The sequence below is a fragment of the Trachypithecus francoisi genome, unplaced genomic scaffold (genome assembly GCF_009764315.1).
Source record: "Trachypithecus francoisi isolate TF-2019V2 unplaced genomic scaffold, Tfra_2.0 Lachesis_group1, whole genome shotgun sequence".
NCBI lineage: Eukaryota > Metazoa > Chordata > Mammalia > Primates > Cercopithecidae > Trachypithecus > Trachypithecus francoisi.
Window position 1 is genome coordinate 28,009,939 of NW_022681454.1, and position 27,292 is coordinate 28,037,230.

General features: G+C 37.0%; 1 long non-coding RNA gene across 1 annotated transcript; it reads left to right on the forward strand.

Moving 5' to 3' along the window:
- The first annotated feature begins 7,070 nt into the window (after positions 1 to 7,070).
- On the forward strand, positions 7,071 to 22,016 carry LOC117086310. The gene is made up of 3 exons (XR_004438275.1): positions 7,071 to 7,216; positions 8,331 to 8,473; positions 21,598 to 22,016. It is a non-coding gene; the product is annotated as an uncharacterized LOC117086310 (long non-coding RNA).
- The last annotated feature ends 5,276 nt before the right edge of the window (positions 22,017 to 27,292 follow it).

Below are 27,292 nucleotides of genomic sequence, written 5' to 3' on the forward strand. Positions count from 1 at the left end.
ACTCTTCTTCCTCAGAATGTTAGTTACCAGTGAACCTTCCTGCTACTCTTCTCTCCAGGTCCAGCTGTATTTCTCTCTGGAGGCAAAACCAGTATGCCAATTAATTAGTATAGTGAAGATATAACTCCCTCATGCTAGTTTGACATATTGCATATCTTCACCTACACATAATAAAATTGTGGAGAGCTATTATATAATTTGACTGGCTTATCCTGTATGAAGACTAGAGTTTAATGTGAATGTTCCTAATATATGAAGTCCGTGGAGTCTGGTTGGTCATCTGGTTCACCAGGATCAATCTGAAACTTATAGCACACTTGAGGTCCAACTTGAGTCCAGCGCTGAAAAAACAGTGAAGAGAATCTTTAAAAAAAAAGGGGAGGAGCACAGTGACAGGGCAAGACACCAAGGAGATCTGATGTAATACGTTTAATAGAGCAAAATGAGGCCGGGCGCGGTGGCTCAAGCCTGTAATCCCAGCACTTTGGGAGGCCGAGTCGGGCGGATCACGAGGTCAGGAGATCGAGACCATCCTGGCTAACACAGTGAAACCCCGTCTCTACTAAAAAAATACAAAAAAACTAGCCGGGCGAGGTGGCGGCGCCTGTAGTCCCGGCTCCTCGGGAGGCTGAGGCAGGAGAATGGCGGGAACCCAGGAGACGGAGCTTGCAGTGAGCTCAGATCCGGCCACTGCACTCCAGCCCGGGTGACAGAGCGAGACTCTGTCTGAAAAAAAAAAAAAAAAAAATAGAGCAAAATGTTTTTAAAGTCTAAATTATCAAGGAAAACCAGGGAAGTTGATCCTATGATAGATAGATCTGAGTGTTCTATTTTGTCTTATTTTGTTTTGTTGATGCTATTGGTACAAAGTGCATGTTAGGTAAACATCTAGTCCACAAATTCAGGCAAGCACGAAATGTTTCTTTAATGTTGCACAATCAAACTATTTCTAATTTAAATTTAATTCTAATGGATGGTGAAAAAATTGTCAGACACTTTAATTTCTCTTTACCATCTGGTTGACTTTCCTTAATGTATGAAAGGTTGGTGGCAATGATGCTTGCATATTAGGAGTGAGAACATTTGCCATTATTCACGATCTATCCAGTCTGGTATCCACTGAGTTTGACCTGTTCCAGCCTCATCCTTTGTTACATGAATGTCACAGCTATTACACGAATGTTGTAGCTATTCCCGAACAAGAATCCCCTCTAGGTCCAGGTCTAGCAAAGTGTTCTTGTTATTTCTTTTGAGGCCACTCTGATGCCTCTAGAAACTCTCTGATGAAGCTTCAGGCCCTTTCTACATAGAGACATCAATCTTAGCTTTCAACACTCCGTTTCCCATGTCTTTCTAGAAATAGAATTTAATTTATTTGTAATATACTTCTGAAGTGAAGAATTAGTACCCTCCACTTTCAGACTTGAAAAACTATCTGAACTATCTCTACCCTTACATTTCCTTAGACAAGTTAAAACATTGATATTCAGGAAGACTCCATCACGAGGACCTTTTGCTTCCCCCTTATTATTCCTATATCCAAGTTGGAAATCTTATTTATTTTCTACCCAGGGAGTGGGGGAAACTAGCTCAGCTTTTTCATATATTCTTCAAAATCTTTTTCTTTTCTTTTTTTTTTTTTTTGAGATGAAGTCTTGCTCTGTCGCTCAGGCTAGCGTGCAGTGGCGTGATCTCCGCTTACTGCAAGCTCTGCCTCCTGGGTTCACAGCATTCTCCTGCTTCAGCCTCCCGAGTAGCTGGGACTACAGGAGTCTGCCACCGCACTCGGCTAATTTTTTGTATTTTTAGTAGAGACAGGGTTTCACCATGTTAGCCAGGATGGTCTCGATCTCCTGATCTCGTGATCTGCCTGCCTCCACCTCCCAAAGTGCTGGGATTACAGACGTGAGCCACTGCGCCCAGCCCCAAATCTTTTTCTTATACCTGGTCCTCAGCTTTTAAAACCAAAAAAATGTGTGTCCAATGTAAGATAACCATCAAGAAAAAAAGAACTGCATTAAAAAATGCTTACTGTATTATTCATAATCCATTTACGCTGTACTTAAACTTCCACTGGGGAGGTCAACTCCAGCCCATTTTCATTGAAAGAGTTATGTTGATTCCTACGTATTTACTTTAATCAGTAGGGGTGTGTGTGTGTGTGTGTGTGTGTGTGTGTGTGTCTGTATGTTTCTGTCTTGCTTCCTTACTCCCTCTCTGTTTACTCTTATAGGGAAAACTAACCTAGAAGGAATGATCCACCACCCCTCTAAAAAAAAAAGTTTTAATCTTTTAAGTGCCTGAGTCTTGACTCTTTTGTCACCTTAGGAATGCCACTGCCACTCTGGGTTCGTCATCTCACAATGGGTCTTCTATTGGATTGAATAAAGTAAAGCCTATTATAAAATGAAATAAATCTTTTTCCAACTTTCTCTTCCAGAATTCAGAAAATTCTGTCCATGTTCCAAATCTGAACATCAAAGCCAATTGATATCCTTTTGGGTCTTTGGGTCTCCAGTGTTGATAGTTCCATGTTTATTGGGAAGTGGTTCTGCCTAATATATGGCAATATTGACCTTAATGGGTGGGTGTATTTCTAAGCCTATGATCTAAGTTAGTCTATATAATCAGCTTTGTGTTTACTTTACTGTCAGCTCTCCAAGAGTCCAGTGACCTGTGACAGCTGAATTATTGTGTTCTTTATGAAGGCTTCTTCTACCATAGGCCTTTATTGCTGTTTTTCTTTGAGCCAATTCTTCTCAAAGCAATTTATCATCTGTCTACCGAAACTAGTACACCCCCGCATCATTTAATTTATATGTTCCCTATGCAGTTACTTCTAATAACCATTTAATTATATTAAAAATTAGGAAGACATGGACTTTTTGCAAAATTTTATTTTAAATAATAAAATAGCTTATGTAAAATTAGAGAAGAATTGAGCATTTCAGCTCGAGAGCTCTTACTCAACTGAATTGATCACCTGTATCTTAGCACATGCAGTTCTCTGTTGCAGATACTTGTCTGCACTTTCCTCTACAGTTAGATATTCAGTACACATATAGAAAGAGTTGTATTTTACACATTTTGTTCATCACTGTAGCACATGAAGCAAAGCTAAATGTGTTATGTAGATGGTGTCTATATTTCAAACTACTAATATATTAGAATGATGTGTAAGATATTGAAATAATCTCTACTAACACTAAGTAGAATGAATTGCTTTTTAAAAGATATTCTTAGTCGTCAAATATGAAAAGAGAAAGCAGTAAGTCATGTAACATGCTTGTTTTAATTGTTTGTGATTTTTTAGTAGGAACTCAAAGGCACATAACTCTATAAGAGATGTTTTTATTGATCAATGCCTTCAAGCAAATACATGGAGGCATGTTTATTTTCTCTCAGCTGTTATTGTTATCAGGATATGAGTGTCATCTCCCCTGTATCAAGTACACTTTGGAGAAATGTATTTGATGTCCTTAGAAGACTTGGTGTATTTTTTTTTTTTTTCCTTTCAGGCTCTTGAGGTTAAAAACTCAGAAATTTGCCTTTGTGAGGAAGTACTTGAGTTTTAACATTACCATAAAGGATGAATTCAAAAGACAAGAATATCAGATGGTTCGTGGGTAGTGTTGAAGCTGGGCATGTTTCTAAATAACGGCATTTCAACTTTCTATGAATTAAATAGACAAAAACTATTTTCACACCGTCTCATTTTCTAACCTTCAACAAATACGGTCTGATTCTCAAAAAATAGACTCTCAGAATTTTAAGTATTGAGAACCATTACATATGGAGTAGGTGGAAATTTAATTGTCTTTTCTAGTAATTAATTAACTGTTGTTCTGATTAACCATGCTTATATACACCGTTCTTTCAAACAAGCAAATTCAACAGGAAACCACTTGTACCTCTGGATTCTGTATAGTTATATCAACCTACTCTGGTTAACAGCAGCAACAACAAATCACATGAAAAGAAAGGTGAAATTGTGCACAATGACAACATATAATTGTCTTTCATGTGGTAACTGCATATTGTGTTTCTGTTGTTTATTCATCCTACATAAAGAAAGTCTCAACACTTCCGGTATGTAGTATAGTAGCCAGCATTAATAAAACATGTAATAAATGTTGACTGAGTATGCATAGAATAGTCCTAATTAAATCAAGAGGAATGGATAAAGGAACAAAGAGAATAAATGACCACAAGATATAGTACTATTGAAATATCCAAATTGTAAAGTAATGGGCATTTAGGTTTAACTCTTCCTAATATTGGACCAGGTCACAGTCTCCATCTTGAGATCTTTTTAGTAGGTTTTCATTCTTTCTTACAATAAAAGTACTACACATTTTTTTTTCTCAATTCCCATGTTCCTTGTTTAAAGGCTGTAGCTTTTTTTCTTCACATGAAATTGTTTTGTTTGTAAAAACAGGTTTCTCTTTTTCTGCCTTTCCTAATTATAGTAACCCATATTTAACTTTACCAAGAAACATTTTTAAGTCTCGTTCAAACTGTAGTTAGTTTTACTGGGGTTAGCATTGTTTCTTTTTTTTTTTTTTTTTTTTTTTGAGGCAGAGTCTCGCTCTGTCGCCCGGACTGGAGTGCAGTGGCCAGATCTCAGCTCACTGCAAGCTCCGCCTCCCAGGTTTACGCCATTCTCCTGCCTCAGCCTCCTGAGTAGCTGGGACTACAGGCGGCCGCCACCTCGCCCGGCTAGTTTTTGTATTTTTAGTAGAGACGGGGTTTCACCGTGTTAGCCAGGATGGTCTCGATCTCCTGACCTCGTGATCCACCCGTCTCGGCCTCCCAAAGTGCTGGGATTACAGGCTTGAGCCACCGCGCCCGGCCAGCATTGTTTCAATGAAAGCAATTAACTAACTTTAATAAGATGTTAGTAATGATTTTAGATTTGCTCATCCACGTTCTTCATGATCAGTGATGCTAATCCATATACTCAAGAAGACATAGGGTATGGCTCACGTGCATTATTCTGAAACCAGTCTCTATGTTAACGTTAAAATTAGTTTACAGCGTGAATGTGTCTTTGCAATTCAAAGGTGGCCTGGATATCTCCAACTGGATTTATTCTATATTTTAAGTGAATTCTTTATTGCTTTCTATCATAGACTAGAGATAAACTATGCAAAAGTTCACACAGTCATAGAATCACTGATTTAAATAAGACCTGAGAGATCGTGTAGACATATCTTCCCTGGTGCTATTAAGCACCTCTCTGTGTACCTACTAAATCACTTATTGCTTAGCACTGGACATTTATGTTAACACTAATGTCTGCTTTAACTATGGGCTCACCAGAACCAGCTACTAGGAATGTTCAGCTCTATATTTGTGTTTTACATAGATAGGTATAGCTGTTATTGTTGTTGAGTGAAGCCCTTATTAATTACTTCATCCATATAAGTTATAGCTACCAGGATGCTAAGAAAGATGAGGAAAAAAAAGGTGAATTTTAGTATTGTTCTTTTATGCTAAGTCAACCTTGACCCTAAGTTTTATGCTACGGTTTACTGATAAGGAGAAAACACTTATCTAAAAAGTCAACTTTGACTGGCATATTGATCAAATTAACAAAAGTGCAAATGTATTAATTTGCTACTGCCTCTGTGATGACATCTTATGGTTCATCTAACAACCCTTCTTTGGATATCTTCACTCCTGTAATCCCAGCACTTTGGGAGACCGAGGTGGGTGGATCACAAGGTCAGAGGATCGAGAACATCCTGACTAACATGGTGAAAACCCGTCTCTACCAAAAAAAATACAAAAAATTAGTCGGGCGTTGAGGCAGGCACCTGTAGTCCCAGCTACTTGGGAAGCTGAGGCAGGAGAATGACATGAACCTGGCAGATGGAACTTTAGCAGTTAGCCAAGATCCCACCACTGCACTCCAGCCTGGGCCTGGAGAGCAAGACTCCATCTCAAAAAAAAAAAAAAAAAAAGAATGTTACACACTTCTGCAGGGGCCATTGAAAATAATATGCTGAGACTAGATAGGGCTCAAGGACAGTGTCTCTAGCTAGTTGCACTTTCAATGAACTCCAGTAGTCAAAGATACTATCTCTAGTTGAACTTTTAATGAACTCTAGTAGGCGCCAAGAAGGCAGACAAAATAAGAAAGAACTTAAAAACAAAAAAACTAAACAGTAGGTTATATCTGGATAGAGAAAGTTTGTTTTGCATTATGTCATTTTTGCTGACGTGGGATTTATGGGGTATAAATAAAGTGAGGCGGAGGCTTTAGGCGCGGCCGCCATGTTCTCTGTCTTTGTCTTTTGTGTCTGTGTCTGTTCATTCTCCACCACCCCCGGCACGGGCCTCAACACACTTCTCATCTGGGAAGCCTTCTCCGCCCTCCTCATGTAGAGATGAGCCCCAAAGCAGCTATTTGTATGTGGCCTCTAAAAAAGCATCAATCATATGAAACAGCCTGTATGTGTTTTCTTGTTTTCTTTACTACTTGGGGCCTTTGAGACAAGAGCCTAGACACAGTCTCCTTTTTATATACCACATGCAGCGGGGTGACTGGACTATCGTAGGCAATCTGTAGATGCCAATAATATTGAGATTTGTGTATTGCATTGAGCGCAAGCAGATGCTTCACTAGAAGTTATTGATGATATACCTGGTACTCCTACAAGACCCCTGAGATGATCAGCTAGATGCCCATAACCTTGAGCTATCTCCTCCCCTGGGCAATTTATAGACAGGAAAACATAGCCCTCTCACATTTAAGATTGAATGTAACTCTATTAGTTCACAAAACAACTATGAGTTCAGGTTCCTTAATTATAAATTAGTTTTCCAACTTGTATTATTGTGATTATTAATACCAGGTTTTGTAAGGGGCTCAGTAATTCTAACAAATTAAAGCATGAAGTGAAAAACAGATATAGAAAATCAACTCTCAATATGCATAGGCTTTACCTGTCTCAGTGATTGCATGTATAAATACACTACCTGCAAAATTGTGCCCCTGAAAAAGTATTTGAAATAGATCATTGATATATTTTTGTCTTAGTTTTTTTTTTTTTTACAGCTGCAGTTAAAGTAGAATTATGAAAATGATTAGCCTCAGGTCTGTCATCATTCATCTTGAGCCTGGAATGGCAGAAGTTTGCACATATTATTGTACCACATCCAGCAATTTGCTCTAATGGAATCTTGTGAAATCCTGTCTGATATTTGATAGGTATGAATTTAAGCTGTATCATCATATAGAGCACAGGGATGAAAAGGAGTAGAAGCTGTGATCTACAATTACTGGCATCATAAAACATGAGCATGACTAGATCTAAGTCAGTGAAGAAGATCATTTATAAGGGATGGCTCTATTTCTGAGAAACCAGAGTCATCATATTATTCGTGGGTAATTTAATTAGTGAATAAATGATTCAACATAGATGCTTGTTCAGTATATATTGAATTTACAAATAAACTAAAAATAAATGTAATTTGAGCATCAAAATAAAAATAAAATCACTATTAAATGGCTAGAGGGTAAAAATGGTTCTCAAATGGTGTCTCCAATTTGGGGGTATTTAAAGAGTCTGATGACTTTGGGATGATTAGGGATTTGGAATATCATGCTCGCAACATTCACATTTGCTGAATAAAATGAAAGAAATATAAAGTGTTATGTGCATGAACTTTATAATATTAAAGCATTAAATATTAATATGAAGCCATAATGCCAAGATATTTTTTCTGCAAACAGAAACTCCTTTTTTATTTACCTAATAACCTTGTGTGGAAGTATTCTCAGGAAGGATGGTTAGCACTTTTGAAAGAGCATCCAATCTGCCTACTATCTGAGCAGAAGCAAATTGAGGGTATAGATCATAAAATCTTAGTCCTGAATAGGAGCTGAGAAATAATTTAGTCTGCATAGATGAGGGCTCTTAGATCCAGAGCTGTTGAATGATTTACATAAATTCACATAATTGCCTAGTGACAGAGCTGGGATTAGAACCCTCGTCAGCTGACAAATAATGCAGGACCCTTTCTATGGCATCACTTCCTATCACAGCTAGAAAATAACTACTAATACATCAGCATAACCTTGGTGGCTCAATATTCCCTTGGCAGAATATAACATGATTATTGAAACAAGAATCCAGAGGCTGCTCTAGCCTTGCTTTTGCACATCCTGCCTTTGGGAATTTGCAGGTATCCTGGGTTCTTCTTAGGAGAGGAGAATATGAAGGGCCACTGGTGATTTTTGCCAAGCCCCTTAAGTACTTGGGAGGGAAATTATTTTAAGACATTAGTGGCTTTTGTGCCTTAACGATCTGTTCTATCAGCAGTATGAAGTATGCGAGCTCAGATCGGTTGAAGATCGGTTGATCTTCTTCACTGACTTCACTGACTTGTTTCTACTTCAGGAAACAGCAAGAGACACTGAGGGAACCACTGATGATAATTCCGTTTTCAAACCTGCTTTCTTAAGGTAACTTCAGAGAGTTTGGAACAAGGCTTTAAATGACCTGTTCCTACTAGAAGCTGAAAGTGTGGTGGTGAAATGATAAAGAGAGGTTGGTTAATGCATACAAATATATAGTTAGATAGAATGAATAAGTTTGATAGCACAGTAGGGTGACTATAGTTAACAACAATGTATTGTGTTTTTCAAAATAGCTAGAAAAGATTTGAAATGTTCTCAACATAAAGAAATGATAAGTGTTTAAGGTGATGACTACCCTAAATAACCTGTTTTGATTATTATATGTTCTATGCATTTATGGAAACATCACATGTACCCCATATGCATGTACAAATATTGTCTATCAATTTACAAAAAAAAGACCAGCTTCTTTAAATTGTTAAATCTAAAGAAGTGTGAATATACTCCTTATACTCCGGTATATGGCATCATAGTCATTCTAGAAGCCTTAGTGAGCTCCGCTGCATCTTCAAGCTGTCCTCTCCAGATGTTGCTAAGAGAGGAACTGCACTAAGTAGCTGGTGGAAGAACCCTAGAGATTTAGAGACTGTTCCAGGGAGTCACGTAGGTGCTAATGAGAGTAACATCTGGGCTTTGTCAAATTGGAACCAAAGTCAACATACCAATGAAAATTCTGGATTTATGTGAGGAGATATTGTTTTTCTGAAGTTTTGCTTTACATTTATCAGTCACCATAAATTGTGCTGCAGTTCACATTTTCTACTCTGTCCAATGACTGCAGGAAGGAAAGAAAGACTGTTGATATGGTTTGGCTGTGTCACCACCCAAATCTCATCATGAATTGTAGTTTCCATAATCCCCGTGTGTCCTGGGAGAGAGCCAGTGGGAGGCAATTGAATCATGGGGCAGTTTCCCCATGCTATTATCATGATAGTGAGTTCTCACAAGGTCTGATGGTTTTAGAGGGGGCTTCCCCTTTCACTTGGTTCTCATTCTCTCTCTTGCTGCTCTGTGGAGAGGTGCCTTCTGCCATGATTGTAAGTTTCATGAGGCCTTCTCAGCCATGTGGAACTGTGAGTCAATTAAACCTCTTTTCTTTATAAATTACCAAGTCTCAGGCATTTCTTCATAACACAGTGGGAATGGACTAATATAGTACAATGGTACCACAGACAGTGAGGTTCTACTGTAAAGATACACAAAAATGTGGAAATAACTTTGAAACTGGGAAACATGCAAGGTTGGAACTGTTTGGAGGGGTCAGGAGAGGACAGGAAAATGTGAGAAAGTTTGGAACTTCCTAGAGACTTGTTGAATGGCTTTGGCCAAAATGCTGATACTGATATGGACAATGAAATCCAGGCTAAGGTGGTCTCAGATGGAGATGAGCAACTTGTTGGGAATTGTAGCAAAGGTAACTCTGGTTATGCCTTAGTAAAGAGACTGGCAGCATTTTTTCCCTGTCCTAGATATCTGTGGAACTTTGAGCTTGAGATAGATGATTTAGGGTATCTGGCAGAATAAATCTCTAAGTGGCAAAGCATTCAAGAGGAAGCAGAGTATAAAACTATGGAAAATTTACTTCCTGATGATGCAGTAGAAAAGAAAATCCCATTTTCTGGGGAGAAATTCAAGCCTGCTGCAGATATTCACATAAATAAAAAGGAACTGAATGTTAATCACCAAGACAATGGGAAAAAGTCTCCAAGGCACATCAGAGGTCTTCACAGCAGCCCCTCCCATCACAAGCCTGGAGGCCTAGGAGAAAAAAAAAATGGTTTCATGGGCTGGGCCCTGAGCCTTGCTGCTTTGTGTAGTTTCGGAACTTGGTGCCCTGCATCCCAGTCTTGGCTAAAAGGGAGCAATATACAGCTGAAGTCATGGCTTCAGAGGGTGCAAGCCCCAGGCCTTGGCAGTTTCCACACAGTGTTGATCCTGCAGGTGTAGAGAAATTGATGACTAAGGTATGGGAACTTCCACTTAGATTTCAGAGGCTGTATGGAAACACCTGGATGTCCAAGCAGAAGTTTGCTGTAAGGGTGTAGCCCTCATGAAGATCCTCTGTTAGGGCAGTGCAGAAGGGAAATGTGGGGTTGGAGCCCCGACAAAGAGTCTCCACTGGGGCATTGCCTAATGGAGCTGTGAGAAGAGGGCCACTGTCTTCCAGATGCCAGAAAGGTAAATCCACTGACAGCTTTCACCATATGCCTGGAAAAAGCCACAGACACTCAATGCCATGAATGCAGCTGGGAGGTGGAGTATAGCTTGCAAAGCCAGAGGGATAGAGCTGCCCAATGCCATGGAAGCCCACTTCTTGCATCAGCATGACCTGGATGTGAGACATGCAGTCAAAGGAGATTATTTTGGAATTTTAAGGTTTAATGACTGCCCTATTGGATTATGGACTTGCATGGGGCCTGCAGCTACTTTGTTTTGGCCACCTTCTGCCATTTGGAACAGCTGTATTTACCCAATGCCTGTAACCCCAATGTCTCGAGGGAGTAACTATCTTGCTTTTGACTTTACAGGCTCATAGACAGAAGGGGCTTGCCTTGTCTCAGATGAAACTTTGGACTTAGACTTTTGGGTTAATGCTGGAATGGGTTAAGGCTTGGGATAATTTTGGCAAGGCATGATTGTTGTTTATAAATGTGAGGACATAAGATTTGAAATGGACCAGGCTGGAATGATATGGTTTGGCTGTGTCCCCACCCAAATCTCACCTTGAATTGTAGTGTCCATTATCCCCACATGCCATGGGAGGGGCCCAGTGGGAGATAATTGGATCATGGAAGCAGTTTCACCCATGCTATTCTCTTGATAGTAAGGTCTTACAAGATCTGATTGTTTTACAAGGGGCTTTCCTCTTCACTCAGGTTTCATTTTCTCTCTTGCCAACTTCTGAAGGGTTGCCTTCTACCACAATTGTAAGATTCCTGAGGCCTCCCCAGTCATTTAGAACTGTGGGTCAATTAAACCCCTTTTCTTTATAAATTACCCAATCTTGGGTATTTCTTCATAGCTGCATGAGAATGGACTAATACAACTGTGATTGAGATCATTTGCTACAATGTGTGATTGTTGAGCCCTCTCTATGCCAGGCAACTTACATATGCAATCTCATTAAATCATCTCAATGGCCTTGAGAAGTGCCTGTCAATATCTCTGCTTTGAGAATAACAAAGAGAGACTCAGAAGTGAAGTGACTTGTCAGAATTCTTTCTGGTAGAATGTGCAGGTTTGGGATTCGAAACAGATCAGTCTCAATACAAAGTTCACGCTCTTTCTACTGTACCATGTGGTCTGTTTTATTCTTGTTCTTTTCTTCTACATCTCTCTGAGAAGACTGAATTACAATTTCATGAAATTCTTTGGAGATAAGAGCTCCAGTCTTTTAGATGGAATTCTCACTCAGTTACAAGAACACAGACACAATATTCAAGATAGAGAGATTTAAGCTAAGGGGCAGTTGATAATTTGTTATCTTCATAGTTCTCAGAAATGTAGTTATAAATGCAGAAAGAATAATTACATAATCTGAAAATAATAAGACAACATGCTTAACTTGCTGCTAGAGCTATATATCATGGAATATCAAGTATTAGACAGGACCTTTAAGCCAGACAGTATCAGGGGTACTTTGCCTTGCTCCTTTATACATGTAGGTTGCTATGGTTACAAGAGATAATGAATTCTGTGGAGTCTGAAGAAGCTACTCTAATACTTTCGATTGTTTGACATTTGTGAATATTTCTCTCTCTGAGATGTACCAGGTGGAATGTTTTGTGGTCATAAACATAAATTGCCAAAAAGTCTCCCAAAATTATTTTGTTTGGTGACATATTATTTCCTTAACATTTTTCTTTTATGTTACCCTACAATACAAGCAAAATGTAGCTATGAAGGCAGAAGAAGCTTCCTGGAAACTGAGAGAGTGTTACTCTCAAAAGCATAAATACAGTAAGGTTGAGGTCAGTGCCCTACTTACACCCACAAAGCATTTTCTCTAAATTTGATGCCATTTCTCTCCCTAAATAGAACTAATAATTAAAATAGTGTGTGTTTCACTAAGGTGCACTAATTGAGTCTGAAGCTGGATTTCATAAGTAAGCTTTTGTTGTTAAAGAATACAGCTATTTATCTATCTATATATCCTTTAACAAATATATATATGTATATATAATATTTGTTATATTTCTATCTCAGTTTGGGAATAGAAGTCAGACATTCGTTTTCTCTCATTCTCCAGAAAATAAAATTACACTTCCAAATTTTATACATGGTCAAAAAATAGCAGCTAGGTTGGAGTAATTTCTATTTCATTTTAAAAATTCAAAAGAAGTTCTGATTATTAGCATCCTGATTATGATAGCTGGAAAAAAGCAAGAACACTTGACTTGTCCTCATTAATTTTCCATCCAATTGAGAGCGCTAACACAGTTTCTGTAGACAGTAGCCAAATGTCCCTGAGAAGCCACCAGTTGATTACTTTGAAACCTAAAGGACTATAATACACTGTCACAAGGTAAATTCTGTGTATGAAGAGGAGAGACAGGTTTATACCATTTAAGCATTATCTTCATTTGTATTGCAAAACAGACAGAAAGTTCTTTTTGGAAAAGTACAAGATCAAACACCGTTGTAGAAAATAAATATTATTTGGGGAGGAATCCAAAATAGGCCATTTCTGCAAAGTAATCAAATGCAATCTGCAGTTATTATTTGTCTCATATGTACATATTATTTCATACAGTATATGACTACTGAGACTCAGACAATGAATATTTAAAGGGTTACAACCGAAGAAAAAGTTTATCCTTTTGACCTCTGCTTATTTGACAGCCCTTTTAAAACTGATTTCTGTAATGGATATTCCAGGTTGAATAGATTGAAGTTTGTTGGGTGTAAAACACTTCTGCTAGACTGTAAGCACATGAGCTTCAGAAAACCATGTATTTGTTGTTTATTATTAGAGCCCCAGCATCTAGCGGAAGGGCACCTGCTAATCTTCATCTTCCTTTAAAACTGTTTCTGTCTTGGTTACAAGAGCCAAAAAGTCACACAGACTAGGGAATTGCTAAGTCACCTTTCCTTGGTTCAGGCGTCATGTGACCTGAGCCAAGACAATAAGACTTTTTCCTTATGAATTTAATTTCTGGAACAGGGAGAAACTGGAGATGCTATTTCTAGATGAGATGCTGTTAAGATAAAAGAACAAGATACTTACTGTCATAGTTTCAATGATCAGAAAAATTCCTCATAGTGAAACAGAACATGAATTTGATACATGAAGTAGAGAAGGCCATTACATAATGGTAAAGGGATCAATTCTTCAGGAAGAGCTAACCTAAATATATATGCACCCAATACAGGAGCACCCAAATTCATAAAGCAAGTCCTTAGAGACTTACAAAGAGACTTAGACTCCCATACAATAATAATGGGAGACTTTAATACCCCACTGTCAACATTAGACAGATCAGCAAGACAGAAAGTCAACAAGGATATCCAGGAATTGAACTCCACTCTGCACCAAGCAGACCTAATAGACATCTACAGAACTCTCCACCCCAAATCAACAGAATATACATTCTTCTTAGCACCACATCACACTTATTCCAAAATTGACCACATAGTTGGAAGTAAAGCACTCCTCAGCAAATGTAAAAGAACAGAAATTGTAACAAACTGTCTCTCAGACCACAGTGCAATCAAACTAGAACTCAGGACTAAGATACTCAATCAAAACCGCTCAACTACATGGAAACTGAACAACCTGCTCCTGAATGACTACTGAGTACATAATGAAATGAAGGCAGAAATAAAGATGTTCTTTGAAACCAATGAGAGCAAAGATACAACATACCAGAATCTCTGGGACACATTTAAAGCTGTGAGTAGAGGGAAATTTGTAGCACTAAATGCCCACAAGAGAAAACAGGAAAGATCTAAAATTGACACCCTAGCATCACAATTAAGAAAACTAGAGAGGCAAGAGCAAACACATTCAAAAGCTAGCAGAAGGCAAGAAATAACTAAGATCAGAGCAGAACTGAAGGAGATAGAGACACAAAAAACCCTCCAAAAAATCAATGAATCCAGGAGTTGGTTTTCTGAAAAGATCAACAAAATTGACAGACCACTAGCAAGACTAATAAAGAAGAGAGAGGAATCAAATAGACGCAATAAAAAATGATAAAGGGGATATCACCACCAACCCCACAGAAATACAAACTACCATCAGAGAATACCATAAACACCTCTACGCAAATAAACTAGAAAACCTAGAAGAAATGGATAATTCCCTGGACACTTACACTCTTCCAAGACTAAACCAGGAAGAATTTGAATCCCTGAATAGACCAATAGCAGGCTCTGAAATTGAGGCAATAATTAATAGTCTGCCAACCAAAAAATGTCCAGGACCAGACAGATTCACAGCAGAATTCTACCAGAGGTACAAGGAGGAGTTGGTATCATTTCTTCGGAAACTATTCCAATCAATACAAAAAGAGGGAATCCTCCCTAACTCATTTTATGAGGCCAACATCATCCTGATACCAAAGCCTGACAGAGATACAACAAAAAAAGAAAATTTTAGACCAATATCCCTGATGAACATCGATGCAAAAATCCTCAATAAAATACTGGCAAACCGAATCCAGCAGCACATCAAAAAGCTTATGCACCATGATCAAATGGGCTTCATTCCTGGGATGCAAGGCTGGTTCAACATATGCAAATCAATAAACATAATCCAGCATATAAACAGAACCAAAGACAAAAACTACATGATTATCTCAATAGATGCAGAAAAGACCTTTGACAAAATTCAACAACCTTTCGTGCTAAGAACTCTCAATAAATTCGGTATTGATGGGATGTATCTCAAAATAATAAGAGCTATTTATGACAAACCCACAGCCAATATCATACTGAATGGGCAAAAGCTGGAGGCATTCCCTTTGAAAAATGGCACAAGACAGGGATGCCCTCTCTCACCACTCCTATTCAACATAGTGTTGGAAATTCTGGCTAGGGCAATCAGGCAAGAGAAAGAAATCAAGGGTATTCAGTTAGGAAAAGAAGAAGTCAAATTAACCCTGTTTGCAGATGACATGATTGTATATTTAGAAAACCCCATTGTCTCAGCCCAAAATCTCCTTAAGCTGATAAGCAACTTCAGCAAAGTCTCAGGATGCAAAATCAATGTGCAAAAATCACAAGCATTCTTATACACCAGTAACAGACAAGCAGAGAGCCAAATCAGGAATGAACTCCCATTCACAATGTCTTCAAAGAGAATAAAATACCTAGGAATCCAACTTACAACGGATGTAAAGGACCTCTTCGAGGAGATCTATAAACCACTGTTCAGTGAAATAAAAGAGGACACAAACAAATGGAAGAACATACCATGTTCATGGATAGGAAAAATCCATATTGTCAAAATGGTCATACTGCCCAAGGTAATTTGTAGATTTAATGCCAGTCCCATTAGGCTACCAATGACTTTCTTCACAGAATTGGAAAAAACTGCTTTAAAGTTCATATGGAACCAAAAAAGACCCTGCATTGCCAAGACAATTCTAAGTCAAAAGAACAAAGCTGGAGGCATCACACTACCTGACTTTAAACTATAATACAAGGTTACAGTAACCAAAAACAGCATGGTACTGGTACCAAAACAGAGATATAGACCAATGGAACAGAACACAGCCCTCAGAAATAATACCACACATCTACAGCCATCTGATCTTTGACAAACCTGACAAAAACAAGAAATGGGGAAAGGATCCCCTATTTAATAAAAGGTGCTAGGAAAATTGGCTAGCCATAAGTTGAAAGCTGAAACTGGACCCTTTCCTTACTCCTTATATGAAAATTAATTCAGGATGGATTCGAGACTTAAATGTTAGACCTAAAACCGTGAAAACCCTAGAAGAAAATCTAGGTAATACCATTCAGGACATAGGCATGGGCAAGGACTTCATGTCTAAAACACCAAAAGCAATGGCAACAAAAGCCAAAATTGACAAATGGGATCTAATTAAACTAAAGAACTTCTGCACAGCAAAAGAAACTACCATCAGAGTGAACAGGAAACCTGCAGAATGGGAGAAAATTTTTGCAATCTACTCATCAGACAAAGGCTAATATTGAGAACCTATAAAGAACTCAATCAAATTTACAAGAAAAAAAAAAAAAACCCATCAAAGAGTGGGCAAAGGATATGAACAGACACTTCTCAAAAGAAGACATTCATGAAATGTCTTCACATGAAAAAATGCTCATGAAAAAGCATTGAAGACACATGAAAAAATGCTCATCATCACTCGCCATCAGAGAAATGCAAATCAAAACCACAATGAGATACCATCTCACACCAGTTAGAATGTCAATCATTAAAAAATCAGGAAACAACAGGTGCTGGAGAGGATGTGGAGAAATAGGAACACTTTTACACCGTTGGATTGTAAACTAGCTCAATCATTGTGGAAAACAGTGTGGCAATTCCTCAAGGATCTAGAACTAGAAATACCATTGGACCCAGCCATCCCATTACTGGGGATATACCCAAAGGATTATAAGTGATGCTACTATAAAGACACATGCACACTTATGTTTATTGTGGCACTATTCACAATAGCAAAGACTTGGAATCAACCCAAATGTCCATCAGTGACAGACTGGATTAAGAAAATGTGGCACATATACACCATGGAATACTATGCAGCCATAAAAAAGGATGAGTTCGTGTCCTTTGTAGGGACATGGATGCAGCTGGAAATCATCATTCTCAGCAAACTATCGCAAGAACAGAAAACCAAATACCACATGTTCTCACTCATAGGTGGGAACTGAACAATGAGATCACTTGGACACAGGAAGGGGAACATCATACACTGGGTCCTATTGTGGGGAGTGGAGAGGGAGGAGGGATAGCATTAGGAGATATACTTAATGTAAATGATGAGTTAATGGGTGCAGCACACCAACATGGCACATGTATACATATGTAACAAACCTGCAAGTTGTGCACATGTACCCTAGAACTTAAAGTATAATTAAAAAAAAAAAAAAAAAAAAAGAGACATCCCTAAATGAAGTCATCTGTTCTTAGCCAATCCTAAATGATGCAGTTTAAGCTGTCCTCATTTCAGGTTTGTTTACATGACTCAATAAATTTCTTTTTCTACCTTAAACTAACTCAAGTTGTGTTTTTCGAATTAAACTAGAACTTTTTTTTGTACTAATTCACTTAGCACAGTGTTCAGTTCTTCCTATGAAACACTGTAAGATCCAAGGAAAAGCTTCTTAACCTTCTTACATTTTTATAAAACAAGAGTGTGGGTCCAGAGAATTTGCCATGTCCATTTTATATTCTGATTCTCTCTCTGGATATTTGTCTATGAAACTTCTCATGACACTTGTGGTTGCCACAGTGAGATAGATGTTAGCTAGAATGTAACAAAAATTTTTCTTATTATTACCCAATTTTTATACACTCATCTTTTACTCTGATACCTCTACCTCTCAACCGTTTCTTCTACTATCCTTAAAGAACTTGTTACTAAACTTGCAGTATTAACATGGAATTCAAAAATTACTTCTGCTTTCTCCATTTCAGGCTGAACCTTGATGGTGATTCAGATGGATCATGAGGCTCTTTCAACAAAGCTAAATTCCCGTCTTTTAATGCAGTTATTCTCATACTTTTATACTGAAATATCCAGAATAGCAAACGAGTTAAATATGTTTTCTGTGGGGTTCTGTACGAAGAGGATTTAGAGCTTTATAAACCTAAAATAACATATCACAAGGACAAAATTTATTTGAAGTGGGAGACTTGGCTTAAAAGCATCTAATATAAATTGTATATTCTATTCAATAATACAAAAGCAATGCTTTATTTAGAATGAATTAAAATGCATGCTTCAGACAAATGCATCATGTTTAGCTTTTGGTTTACTGAATATACTATTCAACAGATGTTTGAGTTACATACTTTGAGAAGCACAGGCCTTTGGTATTGATGGCTCCTGTTAAAATAAAAACATGTTTTCTTAGAGCATAATCGTATGAAACGAGGAGCACATGTTAACATAAAACTCAAATCACTTCCCCTGACTTTCTTCTTTCAAATGTAAAGAAAATGGAAAACAAGACAGATACATTTGAAGAAACAGAAGAGCTCAGGAACGTTCAAAGCATGAAGCAAACTCAAAAGTCTATCTAAATAGCTAGGGAGCAGCTTCAAAGCACATGGTACCTGAAGATGAAACAGCAGAAGTGAAAAGAATCGCTCCTGTAGAATAGGGCTAAAATTGTACCTGAAGCATGTCTGCTGCTATCCCAGGAGAAGAAGGGTCAGCGGTAGCTGTGGTAAAAATGCATGGAAGCATCAGGGAAAATAGAAATGTAGAGAAGCAGATAGAGTGAGCCCAAGGCAAGATGAGGGTTTCTGGGGCTGAATTTCAGAAAAGCCTGACTATGGAAAGTGGGAGTTCCTGTTTTCTTTCAGTGACTTGCTAATTTCAATTTTGCATGTGTGTGGCACTAACAGATTTTTGCTTAACTTGGGACATTTTTAACAGTAGAGGAACTCTTCTGTCAGTTCTGATATGATAATTTTAAAACACATATTCTTTAATTGAACATTCATTAAATCACTTGGCCAGGAATCCAAATAACAAAATGTCTATTATGGAATTCTGTGTGTAATAGAAGTTATGTAACTTGTTTCTTCTCAGTATAGAAAATAAAAAGTAAAGTCAAAACCACCCCCAGATGACCACTTTTAGCACTTTCATTTTATCGGGAGAGGTGAGCAACATGCAGAAAATATATATTCTTGAATTAATCTTCTTTGGGTACAGAGAGAAAAGAGCTCATTATTCTTCTAACTGGCAACGTTTGATTTTATTGACACCCTAACAGTATGTCAATTGCTCACTATATCTCCCTAGGCTGTAGTCTTGCAGACTTTCTTTCTTTTTTTTTCAACTTACCAATTCTATAATGTACTTCCATGGATGTCTCTTTACGCTATTTTACACTCTATTTCTAGAATAATAACAGAAATTTCAATGGAAACAACATATCACATTCTCTGTCTACTACATAAGCATGATTTTTTTATTTGTAAATAGAATACATTTTGCACACATTAGGTAATACACACATATATTAATTTGGTTTAGAAATTGTATTGAAAGATACAATTGCATAAGGGTAGGGATTTTACTTTTAAATTCTTTTCATGTCTTCATGGACTGGCTCTGTGCTTCACACCCATTAGCTATGAAACAAATACTTAATGATGAATGAATGAATAAATAAATAGTTAAGTGCAAGAATAAAAATGTTGGTAGACATATAGGATTGTAGAATTTAATTGCTTGGTAGAATCATCAAGTTCTACCCAAATTTGGTGTAGTCAACACAATAATGTTCCCTTAAAGATTTCCAAGTCCTAGTCTCCCAAACCTGGAATATACTACCTTACGTAACAAAGGGACTTTGCAGATGTAATTAAGTAAATGATCTTGAGACAGAAATATTATCCTAAGTGAACTCAATGTAATTACAATGAACAATGTTCCTTAAAAGAGGAAGGCAAAAGTTCAGAATGAAACACACATACACACATAAAGTGACAAGGAAAGCAGAAAGAGTGAGAGATTTGAAGATGCTACCTTACTGGATTCAAAGATAGAGGAAGGGGTTGAGATCTAAGGATTTCAGGCAGCCTTTTGAAGCTGCAGAAGATAAGGAAATGAATTCTCCCTAGAACTTCCATATGGGAACAGCCCAGCTGATTCCTTGACATTAGCTCAGTGAGACACATTTTCAGACTCTAACTTCCAGATCTGTAAGAGATAGATTTGTGCTGTTTAAACTACTACATTTGTGGCAGCTTGTCAAAGTAGCAAAAGGAAATATATATGGAGGTAGGCATCAGAATTTCCTGAGCAATATAGTGTGATTACCTTTGAAAATTCTACTCAGCAGTTCTGGAATTGCAGCCTGAAATTTGAAATTTACCAAGTGCTCTCACTGTATCTGAGTTAGGAATTACCTAGAAAACCATGCTATATTGCATTACACTAATTCTGTACTTGAGAAAAAGAATAATGTGAAAATCTCAAGAACATTAATACAGACTTAAGTACAATTTATCATGTAGAAGCATATTTGAAAAAGTAAGCCTGAAAAAAAGAAACAACTGAAGTATTAACACTATATTCTCTAACTATGTATTGATTTTCTCCTTTTGCTTTTACACAGCGAACCATATATACTTTCACAGAGGGTGATTTGGATAATACGTTCCATGCATTGCTCCAAGCAGAAATTCTCAATCTATCATTTCTACTTGTATTATTTTCCACCTCTCAAAGACATTCACATTTCATCACAGGGAGCCAAAATCAGCCTGTGTTATGTCTCTGTTTGCGTATACCACAATACTTACTTTACTTTCTCCTGAATAGATTGTTAGTGGTTTTTATGATCTCCTGTAAAGAGTGTGATAAATGCATGTTGCAAGGACATTTTTGTTTGATTCACCTTATTGTATTAAATCATGCTAACCATAGCATTACATCTATTTGTCTATCTAGCTGTTAAACATATTCAGAATACCTAACAACTTTAGGGGCATTCAATATATAGAATATGCTAGTATTGGTTATTTTCTAAAAAATAATAATTATGAATGTCATTCTATTATTGCATTAGTGACTTAGTTAAAATTTAGACCATTAACAAAAAAGAGATAAAAGAAAAACCATTAGGCACTAAAGTAATCCTCAGCAATGGCTTTTTCAAAATGATACTTTGGTGTCATAAAGCGGGTATTTGGTAACCATGCTCTATTATGGAACAGCAAATGGAATTTACATTCTATTTTCCTACATCCACTTCTTTACTATAATTTAACAATCATTATAATTATTACTATACACTTATTTCAAATTTGATATGATTCCTACAGATGCTCTGATAGTAACATTTTCTTTGGTGCCTCATGTCACTCTTTCTCTTTCTCTTTCTCTTTCTTTAAAAATAAGGTGTCTTTACAGGAATACATTTCACTATAAATGCCCAAATTTCTCCTTTCAGAATGAAAGACTCTGTGTTTTTTATTTTTATTTCGTACATAGGAAAAAACGGACTCAGAGACACACATGGTTATAGGAGGCTGTGACTGTCAGCTGTACCGCTTCCTATTGAAGATTGAAAGCCTTTATGTTATTGAATACATTGAATATGTTGCAAATTGGAAACCCATTAATAGGATTCTAAGAAGCCTTACTACTAGATCTGGATTCTAAACCTCCTTGCTGGTATGATAGGTTATTGTCTGAGATATTAAGCAACTAGACCTATGTTGGGACACTTGCTTCACAATGTAACATGATGGATTATTAATGAGGAAAGAAAATTGCCCTAATTGTGCTAGTGAGGATCTTGAGCACTCTCTATTTTCTCTTCACTCCTGCTTTAGTGGTTGCAGAAAAGATTTTTTTTGTTCTGTCAGATGTACATGCAGTAGCAAAAAATTGAAGCATCTTTCTGCACTAACGAGCTGCAAAATTTAAAAGTTTGGGGCAGTCTCCATGGAAACTTTTTAGTATGGGGCCTACCAGTGCTAAATGTGTATGGGGTGACAATTCCTTCTACACTGCAGATTGTCACAGATAGCATATGGTAGGACTTTATGAAAACCACTAAAATTATTTCTGCCTCAGTTTCCATCACTATAAAGGCATAATCATATAATCTCCAGTCATAAGGATTACTGAGATAATCTTTAAATTTGCATTAAAATCCTTGGAGATAGGCATTATATAAATAGGAAGCTCTATATTAAATGAACAAAATTTCAACAATGAGTGGGTACACTTAATGGATACAGTGTGGTCTGAAATTTAAGTAATTGACCAGAAATCAGGACCTGGGACCAATTACTGGACATTCAGTCTGGGTCATTTGATAGAAATTGTATAGAACATTCTTTCTTCATTTTCAACATTTACTTATTACATGAAGTAGATAATTTAACACTAAATAAGGCTATAGTTACATTTTCTCCATGTATCACTGCAGACTGCAAAAAAAGTATTATATTAAATTAATAGTCAGAATCTTTCCCCAAATGATGATAATTGTATCTCTGATTCAAAGGACACCAAAGAAATGGCTAGGGAAAATATAGCTCTGTCCTCAGTATATATTATTTTTAATAATAATCTGTATTTTTAAAGTATTACATCATGTTCACTCCAAGAAGGGAGAAAAGAGCTCAAAACATATCTGGTGGTGCATCTGTAGTCGCAGCTACTTGGACGATTGAGGCAGGAGGATCACTTTAGTCCAGGAGTTTAAGGCTGCAGTAAGCTATGATTGCACCTGTGAATAGCTACTGTACTACAGCCTGGGCAATATAGGAAGATACTTTTTTTTTTTTTTTTTGAGACGGAATCTCCCTCTGTTGCCCAAGCTGGAGTGCAGTGGCCTGATCTCGGCTCACTGCAAGCTCCGCCTCTGAGTTAATGCCATTCTCCTGCCTCAGCCTCCCAAGTAGCTGGGACTACAGGCACCCACCACCATGCCTGTCTAATTATTTTGTACTTTTTAGTAGAGACGGGGTTTCACCGTGTTAGCCAGGATGGTCTCGATCTCCTGACCTCGTGATCCACCCACCTCGGCCTCCCAAAGTTCTGGGATTATAGGCGTGAGCCACCGCACCCGGCCCCCGGAAGATACCATCTCTTAAAAAACAAAACAAAATATCTGACATTTAACTTATAAACCCCATGTATTAATTGTTCATATTTCTGTTATTCATGCTGACGTAATTATTGTAAAGTCTCTTCCTGTGTGATGAAAATCTATATTCTTATTCAATATTTATTAAATATATGGTACTTTGCTAGAGTATCCTGATGGACTCAGGGTAGAAAAATGACCAAAACAACAGCTGTCAGAATTCTCTATCTTCATCAGTATGCATAGTGTTAACCTTATATAAGAATATCCCTCCCTATAGTTAATCATTTGTGTTTTCATTAAGCAGTATTAAAGCTTTTAGAAGATGCACACATACTGTGATTTAAGGAGTCCTGGCAGTTACAATAGAAAAAAGAAGCTGATTCGTGTAGAATGTCTTGAAATTTTGACACTAGTAATTTTGGCAAGAACATTATTAATGTTAAGATTTGTATATAACCAATGAGAACACATGGACACAGGGAGGGGAATATCACACACCAGGGCCTGTCAGGGGGTGGTGGGCTAGGGGAGGGACAGCATTAGGAGAAATACCTAGTGTAAATGATGGGTTGATGGGTGCAGCAAACCACCATGGCATGTGTATACCTATGTAACAAAACTGCTTGTTCTACACATGTATCCCAAAACTTAAAATATAATTTTTTAAAGTTTTTTAAAAAGATTTGTTTAGAAAATAGCAAATAGCTTAATCAGGGGAATCCTCACAGAGTTGAGAAGTATGGGCTGTGAAATATGTTTTGCTGGAAATATACCTGTAAGTCACTATATTTATATATATTATCCAAACAGAGAGAAATAAGTGCAAACATCATTTACCTGGAGGACAGGTTGAAAATGAGTTATAGCCTAATATGAGATACATATGAAACTAAGAAAAAAAAAAAAATCAGAATGAGGGTGATACATGATCCCAAAATAGAAGTAAACAGTTTTAGGACAGAAAAGATTCTGAAAAACTTGATCCCAATGGTTCATCCTTGAATTGTATCACTGCCCCTACCCCTCCCTCATACATATACCATGTCCCCTTCATGATTCTGAGAAATTTTGAAGACAAGAGTCAAGGGGGTTCACAAATGACACTAAGACCTTCATGTTACCAAGAATGATTAGTATATCAGCCTGGAGAAGCACTTGCTACAGGTTAGGCAAATTAGAGTCCACTATAGAAGATGATTAAAATAGACAGAAGGAATAAAATTAACATATTATTCAATAAACTTTCCTTATGTCTCATCTGCCTAAATAAAAGTCTTGGAAATATGTTTATAACTAACCATCATGCAAGTTCTTTCATCCCAAGATATTTTCTCACTATATTAACTATATGTACTCGACTACACACACATATATCCCCTAAACTTTTTAAACTCTTCTACATTGTATGCTAGAAATTGTGCTAAGCATTTTACAAATATAAATTCACCCTATTTGTACATTTAGAAAGGTAAGATACAAGATTATCCTTAATCAATATTGACAAAATTTATCTTCTTTTTAAGTATATTGACTAAATAGTTAAGAGTTCGAAGATGAATTATGATAAAGAGTGTTTAACAAAATGTTTACACATAAAATACTTTGAACTCACTAGCAATGCAGTGAATATTATAACTAGAAGACTCTCAGGAAATTTAATCCAGAATGGAGGATACTAAGTGATGTATGGAACTGCTTATTCTATTTAAACATTAAAACTCCACGTGAATCTTGGAAGTGTACCTCTGCGCCTTAAATGAAAACACATTTTTGACATTATGTATTGCCTCTTGAGAGCAAACTCTGCTCAATTCATAAGTGAATCATGAATTACCCAATTCTTTCTTCCATGGGCTTCTGTCAGGGTGCCCCTTGGTTTCACTTTATTACGTACAAACATAGTATTACCTTCTATAATGCAATACTTTCATATACAGAGTAATATATCATGTAGATTACTCTTTAGGCCATCGTTTTGAAAGTTACGGTTTTCTGAGCTAACAATTATAGCTATATAGAAATAATAAAACCTTTCTTTTTCTTTTTTTGAGATGGAGTCTCACTATGTTGCCCAGGCTGGAGTGCAGTGGCGCCATCTCAGCTCACTGCAACCTCAGCCTCCCAGGTTCAAGCGATTCTCCTGCCTCAGCCTCCCGAGTGGCTGGGACTACAGGTGCATGCCACCACGCCAGCTAATTTTTTTGTATTTTTAGTAGAGACTTGGTTTCACTGTGTTAGCCAGGCTGGTCTCCATGTCCTGACCTCGTGATCTGCCCGCCTGGGCCTCCCAGAGTGCTAGTATTACAGGCTTGAGTCACTGTGCCTGGCCAGTAAAATCTTTCTTAATTAAACAGACTTATATTGTGCAACTATAATAGAATATGTGATATCTAAATTCAAAGGGTGAGAGAATTATATAAGTTATTGTATATGCCTAAACTTATGTACCAAAATGTGCTATGTACATGCATACATCTAAGTGTACTAGGCTTTCATCTGAAGTCCCTTTTAGATTTCTGCAGCTGCTTTGTTCCTTTCTCTAGATCCCTTATATTTATAAAAATATATTTATATAAATTCAAAAAATCTTATTATATATAGTTACACCTATTTGATATATATTTATATATGTATTACAGTGATGTATTTCTGATGAATGTTTTCTAGCAACCACAAATATGTGGAATATAACTTATACAAAAAACATTTTGGATGATGTAACAACCCAAAAGTAATAATTTCCCACATCAATGACCTGTCTCTATTTCTAATATAAATAAGGCGTCAAGAAGTATGCTTTCTTAAATATGCTCCCCTCCAGCTGACAGTTTATTGGCTACCAAGACCTATATTGGGGAGCAAATATACATTTCTTTATTTAGAATATTGACCCTTGGGAGAGGTATAATTCAAAGGCAATTTTTTTCAGGCTTGAGTGGTTAAGCTTTTAACTTTTAATGTAATTCCACAGAGATCATTTCTTCCAATTTTCTTTAATTTTCAGTTAAGTAATCTGTGACCTACTATACCTATTCATTGGAGAGGATTACAATGCAATTTCAATTTCCACTGCAGTCTCTGACCCTTATGTACTGGATCATAAGTATCTCATCCAATTGCATTTGTGAGCCAAGAACACTTTCTACTTATTTGGAGATGCTTCTTTTTATTATTTCCCGAGGATAAGACAGACTTAATGAATGGAAGACTAGCTGTGTGGGAGAATAATAACTTCTAAGACAGGTTTTCACCCAAGTGCCATAGAAAGACCATTATACACTGATGATGATGTGAAACGTGAATTTAGGGCCTATTGTTTAATCCATTGCTCTTTTTAATACATTGACTTTTTAGTGTAGTAGGGAAGCCGAGAAGTTAGCAATATTTCATTATGTCTCAAATCAATTCAAAAGATCATTAACAAAATAGTAAAATTCCACATATTTTCAATATCTGCCAAGTACTAAAACCCAGAGTCATCATGTCATAAAAAAATAGCAATATATCGGAATCCTTTTTGAAGTCTTCAGTGCCCAAAATATGGAAGAGATCAGTCAACAAAAATGCATTAAGAGGAAGAATAATAGGATTTATGGATCTACTTTTAGTTTTATTTTGTTTTTGCATTTTCATAACTTTATTGATATGTAGATATTACTTTTAAATATGCTATATTTTAGCTTATATTTAGAATACATTTCCGGCAAATGAAAATGCACAATGGTAAGTAGTTACCAGTACAGATTTGACCATTGAAATCCCAATGAGGGTTCCAGGAGAGTGAGCCCTTTGAAAACTCTCTTGTTATGATGGAACCAGGAAAGTCACAAACATGGCGAGTAATATGTTCCGTGAAAAGATGCTCCATGTGTCCAAATGTCTGGAGACACTGGATGATCTGTTTTCCAGAAAAAAAACAGCAGTTTTGAATATGATTCAATAATCCTAGTGAACTTCTATATTCAAAGAAATAGAAATCAGTATATTGACATGACAACTACACTTCCATGTTCATTGCAGCAGTATTCACAATAGCCAAGATATGAAGTCAACCTAAGCTGATTATCAACATATCAACAGACG